The 8,717-nt window shown below is 41.0% G+C and overlaps 1 protein-coding gene and 1 long non-coding RNA gene across 2 annotated transcripts in view; one reads left to right on the forward strand and one right to left on the reverse strand.

Moving 5' to 3' along the window:
• The window catches only part of LOC102949898 (neuronal regeneration related protein), a 110,051-nt gene extending 104,448 nt beyond the window's left edge, over positions 1-5,603 (reverse strand). The window contains exon 1 of the mRNA XM_042991233.1: positions 5,545-5,603. The gene's annotated coding sequence lies outside the window, so the exon portion shown is untranslated. The remainder of the gene's footprint in view (positions 1-5,544) is intronic.
• Positions 5,604-5,753: 150 nt separating this feature from the next.
• Positions 5,754-8,495, forward strand: LOC122231538. The gene is made up of 3 exons (XR_006208807.1): positions 5,754-5,829; positions 6,329-6,383; positions 8,427-8,495. It is a non-coding gene; the product is annotated as an uncharacterized LOC122231538 (long non-coding RNA).
• The last annotated feature ends 222 nt before the right edge of the window (positions 8,496-8,717 follow it).

An 8,717-nucleotide genomic window follows, 5' to 3' on the forward strand; every position in this document is an offset into this window, starting at 1 on the left:
GGGGACAGGATATTAACACTGCATTCCACTCAACACTAGAAATTGAGGGAGAAATGTGGGTTGTAATAGGCTGTGTGAGGGAGGGGAGTCAGGAGAGGTGAATCTTCACAGGTAGGTGAGGTTCTAATCATGAGAGCCCAGCTATGTTCAGAGTTTTGGACTTTATCCTGAAAGTACTGAGGAGTCAATGAAGTGTTCAAGCAGAGGAGTGACACTTTAGAAAAGTATTTCTAATTGCAGCACGGACAATGGGTTGGAAGACAGTAAGGCTGGAGGCAAGAAGAAAAATTAAATAGGCTTTTGTAGTAGCCAACAGCTCGTCAAACTTAAGGGTCTCTTCTGAATTATTATCCTTTCTATTCATGGTGAAGACTGTTAAGTGGTCCCCTAGTATCTATGCTTCCCCTTTTATACAGTAAATAGTTAAAATTCAATAGGACACATAGCTGCCCAGCTGAAGATTTAAATTTCCCAGATGCCCTTGTAGCCAGGTGTGGCCATGGAATCTAAATTGATTTGTGTAGCTTCCAAGGCAGGCCTTTCCCATTCCCCTTTTCTTCCTTCCGGCAGGCTTGAATACAGATGTGACAGCAGGAACTGCAGGAACTCACTGAGATTATGAGAAGGAAGCCTAGTGTCTTGGTTCAGTCTGTTCTAATGAAGTACCACAGACTAGGTGGCTTATTAACAACAGAAATTTATTCCTCACAGTCCTGGAGTCTGACAGTCCCAGATCAGGGTGCCAGCATGGTCGGGTTCTGGTGAGAGCCCTTTTCATGTTGCAGACTATTGTCTTCTTGTTGTAACCTTACATGGTGGAAAGGGGGCAAAAGAGCTATCTGGGGTCCCCTTAATAAGGGCTCTAATCCTGAATTATCTATTATCTAATCACTCCCCAAAGGCCCCACCTCCTAATACCATCACATGAGGGGTTAGGATTTCAACTTATCAATATTGGGGTGGGAGGGGGGCAGACACAAACATTCAGTCTACCTCACCCAGTGTTAGGAGGCAGAGCAATTAAACAAAATGAGCCTGGGACTCTGATGATTGTGGAATCACCAGACCTGCCCTGAAACATTTCATGGTGCCATTTAGAATTCTCTGTTATAGAATCTCAGCCAGTATCCTAACTAATAACACTGTCTTAATGTCATCTGACAGTTTTGGGAGCTAGTCATTTTTCCTATAAACTGTTTACTGCCTCGTCTTCATGGCAGATCCTTATCTATTTATCTAATCTATCTATCATCTCTGTTCTTCCACTTCTCTGACTACTGTCTATGTAGTCGCTTTCTTGGATTCTCTTTGTCTTTCTACCTCCTAATGTATGTAGGATTTAAGGTTCTGTTCTACACTTCTCCACCGGGGGACTCATGATTTTATTCAGTGCAAAAGACTTCCGATTTTGTATTTTAGCCTGATCTTTGGCTACACTAATATTTTCAGAAGCCTGCAGCACATTTCCATTTATGTCTGCAGATACCATTTGCAAATCAACATGTCCCCTCACCCACATGGTTCTGTTTCCTAGGCCAGTCATTTCTTCCCAAGGCAGTGTCACTTTTTCCCCTATTCTGTCAGCCCTCAAGTCTTACGACTCACTTGAACTGCTTCTCCTCTCCTTCATCTCTCATCTCTAACCTGTCCCTAAACTTTTTTGCTTTGGTTTGTCTCAAAAAATTTTGTATTTGGTCTTGTCACCATTGCCGCCACTATTTAATTGGGTCTTTATGGCCAGGCCTCCAACTTCCATTCTCATCCTTTACTATCCTGTCCTGAATATGTAACACTTGAACAATTTCTTAAATTACTATTTTTCCCTTTCCTTCCTCAAGAAAGGAGGATAGAGGGTGTCTAGGCTTTATCACCCTGGTCCCAAACCTGTGTCCTGAGAAAGAGCATAATGCAATGAGAGCATATTGAACGAGAGCTTTAAGTGTCTAAGAGAATAGGGAGTGAATGACTAATCTATTGATCACTGGGTGTGTGACCTTGAGAAAATTTATTTGCCACTCGAAGCTTAAATAGTCACATGTATAAAATAGAGATGGTAAGAATCCATATCTGGAGATTATTGAGACTCAAATGGGTAAATGATCCTTATTTTGATGTTGTCACCAGCAAGACCCCAAGAGCTGGCCTTTACTGCTCACCTGCTTGTACTTACTAACTTCTGTCATACACTTCCCCTAAGATCTTCTTTCTAACTTCCCTCTTAACTCAGGCAAATGAAACCCAAAACTATCCCCCAGGCAATGGAGACTGACTGCCCTGACAAAAATCTCCCTGGGCCCAGACCACCCAGGCCAGGCTAAACCTGACTCAAGTCTGCACAGATGGACCATAGAGTGACCAATGAATGGCCTACAATTACCTTTACCTTATTATATTACTCAAATCCCTGCCCAAGGAGGATCTCAGTTTCATTTATGTAACATACAATGTATGTGTAGACATGTTTCCTTAAGGTGCATGTGAGATCTCCTGCCCACCTCTGCATAGGATGCTTGAGCTTTCCTATCTAGATACTCATCCTAACCTTAAACAAAAGGAATCCATTCACCCTCTCTGGGGGAGTCACGGCTTTGGAAGCCATTCACTGTGATCTCCTTTTTTGCTGCAAATAAAAGTTTTCTTTGTGTGACAACTCAACCTGGTGCAGTTTCTGACTCACCAGGGAGCAAACTCACATTGGTTGGGTTACAATGTCTGGCACATGAAAGTTGCCATTAAATGTCATTTCCCTTCGGGGCCACTATAGTCTAGTGCTACTCTATCCATCACATCTAAGATCCACTTTTTTCTGCCTCATTTAGTCTGACTGTGCTCAGTCCCATCTCTTTGCCTCTGTTCTACCCATAAGAAATGTATTTTCCTTATTTTAATTCCACAAATATTTATGGATAATGTTTTATGTGCCAGGCATTGTTTCAGCCACTTCCTTAAATCCTACTCATCCTTTTTGTTGTAGTCAAGTTCCATGAAGCCTCTGCAGATACACTGGTGACCCTAACAGAATGTTCTTCTCTCTGAACTGCTATTGTCCTAACTCTACTGCACCTGGTTGTTCTCTAGTTGTTTTCTGGCCATTTCCTCGCATAGTCTATAAGCTAGTAGAGTGTTGGAGAATTTATTAATTAAACCCCTTCCCATTTCCAGCTTGGTATCTCTTCCCTAATAGGAATCAATGACAAATACTGTTGCCTAATAAATTAATTTTACTCTAATGTCTATGGCTTAGAAAAGAAATCTCTTTAATTACTCAGCTCTAACTTAAAAAAAAAAAAAAAAAAGTTACAGCCATACTAGTGAGTTATACAAGTCATTATTACCTGGCTACATAAGTATGTCAGAGACTTTAGAACTATCTTTTTAGCCTTTTCCCCCCAAACTGAATATTTGTGATAAAGACTTAATGTCCTGCAAAACATGAATCCATTTCCTAAGGATTTCTTCCTCTGGAGAAGTCAGGCAATCTGCTAATGAGCTTTCAGTCAGGAGACAGGAGCTCTAGAGATACCCTGGGGGATGGGCTGTCAACAGATTTTTTTTCTCCAAGTGGTGGGTGGAAGGTGAGAGAGAGAGAATTGAGGCAATGTTGTATAATTTCTCCACCTTCACATGTATAATCTCTTTTTCTGTATCTTTTGCTGCCATGCCAAAGCCCCACAGGGCACCTTATCATAATGTTATGCGACTGACCTATAGCTTCCTCAGGCTTTCTGCTACCCTCAGGCTTTCTTCACAACATTCTGACCTGAGGGGCAGTTGTGAATATTGCATGACCTCAAAGGCTAGAGATGTGTAGCATCTTAGAGCTTGTCAGACCTACTGTCACCCTGGCTTGTCATCACCTCTCTTGGGAATTTGAATTTACTTCAATTGAAACAAAAAGATATTTATGAAGTACCTATTATGAGCAAAGCATGCTCTGGAACAGTATAGTTAAAGTCAGGAGTCCTGGGTTCTGGTTCTATCCTACCACTCCCTTTGGGACCTTGAGAAAACCCTTTCCATTTGGGGGGCCATATTTACTTTACTAGTAAATTAGGAGATCCTTCTTTAAAATACTATGTTCTGTGATGCAGTAAGTGTCATTGTTTTTGCGGTGTGCAAATAGGACATTAAGACATTATAACCAGGCATCAAGAACATGTGCTCTGGACTCAGATCACCAAGGTTCAAATACTGGCTCCACTTTTTTAGTCATTGTGTGCCCCTGAGCAACTCACTAAACTTCTCTGTGCCTAGATCCCTCGTTGTAGACATAATAGAGTGCCTCCCCTCAGAGGTCTGTAGTAAAAACTGAAGGACAAATAAAGAACTTGATACAAAGGGGCATGAAGAAGCTGCCTGGGGGTGACGGGAGCATTCTTTATCTTGTTTGTGGTGGTGGCTATACTACTGCACACATTTATTAAAATTCATAGAACTACACCCAAAAAGGGTGAATTTACCTTAAAAGACCCCAACTTATAAATAAAGGCCCGCTGTATTATTCCAACTATAGAATATTCTGGAAAAGGTAAAGCTATAGAGATAGTAGAAAAATCAGTTGTTGTCAGGGATTTGGGGATGGGGAGGCAGGGATGGATAGGTGGAGCATAAGGGATTTTTAGGGTAGTGAAACTATGCTGTACGATACTGTGACAGTAGACACAAGTCATTATACGGTTCTCAAAACCCGCAGAAAGTACAACACAAAGAGTCAACCCTAATGTAAGCTGTGGACTTTAGGTAATAATAATGGGTCAGGTTGGGTTCATTGATGATAACAAATGTACCACATGAATCCAAGATGTTAACGATAGGGACATGTGTGAAATCCCCTTAGTTTCCACTCAAACTTTCTGTAAACCTCAAACTATCCTAAAAAATAAAATCTATTAACTTGTTTTTAAAAAGGTCTTTCACGGAAACAAGCACTTAGTTACTATTACTATTCCTTCCTTTGAAAACAACAACAAAGGATTTCTTTCTTAAAACCATGCCAAGGCACCTGGGCCTGGGCTACCCCTTGCAGGGGGAACAGAGCACATAGATGGGAAACAAAGAGCAGCCTCTCCCAATACAAACTTCGTAAATACTGATTTTTTTTAAGGTGAATATAAACTCATCAATATCTCCTCTCTGAGCGTCTAAGGCCTGAACTGCACGGAAGCTGCTCTTTTCTCCTGAGCTGCTCATGTTCTCCATGATTCAGCCACAGATGCTCTTTCTCATTTTGTGATTGTGTCTGCTATTTTACCAAGGCACTGAAGACATGGAACAGCCAATTAAATATCATCACATTTTCAGTGCCCTTGGGAAAGCCATACAGGAAACAGACTGTGTTTATATCTCACACCTCTGGGGAGGCTGCATAAGCTGAAAGCAATGTAGGATTTTTCCTTCTCTTTATTCTCAAAGAAGAATTAAAAACAAAAATCCAAGCCACACAGCCACCCAAAACAAACAAAAAAATAGTTTCAAATATAGAAACACTCTCCATGATGAATATGCATGTGGAAAAATTGTCCTAAAGTCTGTGAAAAATCTTACCGAAGCCTGTTTCATCTGAGGGGCTCAGCAGCTTTTGTTGCTCTGGGCTATTGGAGCACATACACCAAGTTCACCCCAGCATGAGCATGGGACCAACCCTGCTTGCGCTCTGCTGGGCAGTCCCTTGCAGGGTCTCCTGCCAACGGAACCCCGGTTGATGAGCTCACAGTGAGAAGTCTACGTGCTCCCTAGTCAGAGCCTTGTATCCCAGGCTCACTGTGATAAGGACTCTCTGGGGACCATATACACACTACATAACCTCCATGAGCTTCACGTGCTTCACTGGTAAGGCATGCGGATTAGACTAGAAAATCTCTAGGGTGCCTTCCAGCCCCATCATCCTTTGATTCCTAATTCCTACTGGGGGTTTCTCCCAATCTGGAGTACTACACTAAAATGTTTATAATCATTAATTAATTCATCTATCTATCCATCTATCAATTTCTATTTTTAATTTTATAAGACATGAAAATGGGGGAAAAAAAAGCAAAAAAAAGCAAAAAAAAAAAAAACCACCTCACTTGACACGTACGGCCAGAATCCTTTTGATTACCATCTCCATTACCTTTCTTTCCACCCCTTCCCAGAAATAACCACTGTTATTACTCTGCTTGCAGTCTTCCAGAACTTTTCACACCCCTATAGATGCATAGAAAAATAGGCAGGATTGTTTTTGGGTGTTTTACATAAATCATACCACTTTGTTTCATTCTGCAATTTGCTTTATCACTCAATAATAGGTCTTAAAGATCTCTCCATAATATGCCTCATTCTTTTTTAATAGCTAGGTGTCATTCCACAATATGAGGACTGCTGCTTATTCATCCATCCCCTTACTGGTAGGTATATAGGTCACTGCATTTTTTCACTAATACAAAAAATGGTACAACCAATGCCTGCTGGTACATGAGTGAGTGCATTTCTCTAAGCTGGATATTAATAAATGGAATTGCTGAATTCATTAATTAGTGCTTATTTTCATATGTACAACTAAATTGTTTCAGAAAGTGTCTGTACCAAATGACATACCCATAGGGAATCCATTTTCATGGTGCCATATGGAATTATGGCTAAAAGCACAGGATCTGAAGACAGACTGCATGCATTCACCCTTGTACCACCACTAATAGCTCAGGACCTTGGTCAAGGTAATTTCTCTGTAGCTCAGTTTCTACGTATGTAAAATAGGAACAAAGCATTATCTTCATGACCAGTGGTTTTGAGGATTATTAGCACAGTTGCTGGCACATAGTAACTACTCCATGCTAGCTTTAATCATCATCACTTAAAAAAAATTTTTTTTACATTTATTTATTTTTGAGAGACAGAGAGAGACAGAGCATGAGCAGGGGAGGGGCAGAGAGAGAGGGAGACACAGAATCAGAAGCAGGCTCCAGACTCCAAGCTGTCAGCACAGAGCCCAACACAGGGCTTGAACCCACAAACCGTGAGATCATGACCCGAGTCAAAGTCGGATGCTCAACTGACTGAGCCACCCAGGTACCGCCATCATCATTTTTACTAAAGCTTTGGTTTGAGATGCTTCAAGCTTCTTTACCAAATGGGTAGGCCTTCCCACCTCCCAAATCACTCCATGAGTCAGGATTTTTCCAGACCCAGAGGTTAAATGCCTGCTGGGCTCATTTAACTCACACTTCTGATTCCTTCTCTGAAGTGAAGCCAGCAGGGCCCTGACTGACAGGCCGCCAGTGCCTGTTTGTACAACAGTTTTTGCTAATGTAAATAGCTAAATGCAAACTGCAACATCTAAGAACCTTCAGGGGATTTGAGGACATTCTTGGAGGAGGCTGATTTCATTAATATTACAGAAGCAGAACACCTTGGACACAGGCCACCCTGACCCCACATGCAAGGCCATCCCTGGGGTATGAATGAGGACAAATTGTACAGGACCACTCCTCTCCAGTGGTGCTTTTATGCAGGTAAAACCAGGCTATAATGAATGCCAAAGGCAGCTTGGAGGGGAAAAGAAAGGTGAAAGAAAACTATTTGCAACTGTAAAGATGTTTGTAAATAGACATAAGTCTTGTTTCCTTTACCCTATGTTTTGAAACCGACCTGAATAACAACAGATTATAGATGAGCCAGCTTTGGTTAATTTGCTAAACACCAGCCGGAGAGGTCCCTCTCAGTCTGTGTGTCTGTCTGTCTGTCTCTCTCTCTGGTTGTATGCTAGTCCTCTTACCGTGGAGGGAGGAGGAAGCAAGGTAGAGGATCTGGGGTGTTTCTACTTAGGGTCCTGTCTGCCCACATAGACAATGCCTCCAGAGATCTAGCTGTGCTGTCCCTGTTTTCAAGTGAATATAAAATATGAACATAGTTTTTTTTTTTTAACCTATCTTTACAGAAAAATATACTGATGCCCAAAGAGTTAAGTTCACACAGAGAGTGTCAAAGCCACAATAAGCCCTAAGTGTCTTGTTTTGCAGCCCAATGTCCTTTCCATACATAAAGACAACTAAAAGCAAATTCACAACCTTATATTGAGGCTCCTAAGGCATGAATTCATTCTTGGACAGTTGCCTTGAACTTTGGTCTTTCATAAAAAGTACTGTGAAGCAGTATGGTGGGTGATTAAGAACAAAGATTGGGACTATCGCCAACTTCACTCAATCCCAGAGCCCACACTCTTAACTGCTTTCCACACTGCCTTTACTAACAGGAACACAGTACACCCTTAGCTCAACTATCTGACGACCTGTCAGTGCCTACTGGTACCCAAAGAATCACCATGTTGATTGTCAAGGCATCTAAATTTGCCTACTTTATGGTATCAAGATGACAAATACGAAATGGATTGAAAGATTTTGTCCAGAGTTATCAAAAGAACATTTAAACTTAAGTCTTTATCTTCTTTTCAGCTTCCTTGCGACAAAAAAGGAGATGATAAGTATACGCATTGTTTGATTGATTGACTATACTTTCAATATACAGCTGTTGTCAACTGTGTGGTAGATTGTTTTTGTAAGTTTGATACCAACTTCTATATTTCTTAATTTTAAGTTCTTTTGTTTCTGTATGTTTCAATTTAATCTCTTCCTAATTTTTCTATTTATAGAAACATGCTAGTTAAATATTGCTGCACGTTGATAAAACACAGATGTAATAGGAAATTTCCACAGAATTCAAAGAGCATGTGCTGGATTTCCAAA

This window comes from Panthera tigris, chromosome A1, assembly GCF_018350195.1.
Source record: "Panthera tigris isolate Pti1 chromosome A1, P.tigris_Pti1_mat1.1, whole genome shotgun sequence".
Taxonomy (NCBI): Eukaryota; Metazoa; Chordata; class Mammalia; order Carnivora; family Felidae; genus Panthera; species Panthera tigris.